Source organism: Myotis davidii, unplaced genomic scaffold (assembly GCF_000327345.1).
Source record: "Myotis davidii unplaced genomic scaffold, ASM32734v1 scaffold1032, whole genome shotgun sequence".
Taxonomy (NCBI): domain Eukaryota; kingdom Metazoa; phylum Chordata; class Mammalia; order Chiroptera; family Vespertilionidae; genus Myotis; species Myotis davidii.
The window spans coordinates 533,611-534,973 of NW_006289083.1; the positions used below are offsets into that span (position 1 = coordinate 533,611).

The 1,363-nt window shown below is 36.8% G+C and overlaps 1 protein-coding gene across 1 annotated transcript in view; it reads right to left on the bottom strand.

The window, feature by feature from the left end:
- MDGA2 (MAM domain containing glycosylphosphatidylinositol anchor 2) overlaps positions 1-1,363 on the bottom strand; it is a 939,200-nt gene that overhangs the window by 455,416 nt on the left and 482,421 nt on the right. The gene's annotated exons all lie outside the window — the stretch shown is intronic.

A 1,363-nucleotide genomic window follows, 5' to 3' on the forward strand; every position in this document is an offset into this window, starting at 1 on the left:
CCTGCAGAAACACATTCAATACATTCCAGGAAGCCACAATTTCCCAAACTCCCTTTAGGCAGCCCCAAATGTCCATGTGTCAGAACAGTACTGTACACATATCTATAGTGAGGTGTTAGAGGAATTGCTGATAACATATGGTCATTAACAGAGGTAAAGGGGGGAGTGGGAAGATACGAGGGGGTAAAGGATGGATAAATGGTGATGGAAAGATACATGACTTAGGGTGGTGAACACAAAATACAATATACAGATGATGTATTATAGAATTGTACACCTGAAACCTATATAATTGTTTAACCACTGTAACCCCAATAAATTCAATTAAAGTGAATTAACAACCTAAAAAATAACAATAAATAAAAAATATAACTATGTTAAAAAAAAGAATTGCTAATAGATATGGAAGGCTGAGCTAATAACTTCTGAAGTGCATTTATGTGATTGTGGAATGAGCCCATTACAATATCTCTCTGGCCATTAAATAATACTTTCCCCAGAAATGAGGTCTCATAATATGGTCAGCAAAATGCATGGGTAGGATCCCCTTTTTTTATTTCAAGTTGTAGAGGGATTTCCAAGAGAAACAAAAAGAAAGGCAACAGGAAAGAACCAGAAACTGGTGAATCTAGCAATAGATGAAGAAAACAAAACAAAACAACACTCCAATATATCAATGAAAAGCTAGAGGACCTCTGAGAGTACAAAACCTGGTAGAAGGCAGATCCCCAGTCCTGAGTTTAGGGGACAAGAAAATTCCCAATCTTCCACTCTTGCCTATAGGCAAAACTAGTAGAGGTTACTGCTGCTACTTTGTGGGATCTATAGTTAACAGATACATAGTGCAGATTTTTTTGTTGTTGATATATTTTTATTGATTAAAATTATTTTTCTAATCTTGAGACTTTTCTTCAGGCTGTATCTGAACTGGTTTGTTGGTTCCAGAACCATTTTGGTCACAAAGAAAATAAAATCCTTGTGGACAGGAGACACTGAGTCTTTACAACTTTGAGCTGAGGAAGAGGGGTAGCATTTAAGCAAAGGAGCCTGATGAGGAAATCCACCAGAGTGAGGGGGATAGAAGTAAACATGTGTGTATATTTCAGAGTGCCTTGTAAAGTAAAATTTATATAGTCAATATACTAGTATATCTGCTAGATAGGTGAAAGCATAAACAAATACATGAAAGAATAAACATATATAATGCAAGGAGTAGTGTGGGAAACTGATATAGGGTTAAGCCTCGGACTGACCTGCTGGCAAAGTCACAAACAAACCCTAGGTTAGAAGGCACAGTCCTCTTAGCATAATTAGGCTTGACCTTATAACACTCCCTAGATCTTATTTGGGAATCTAATGGGCT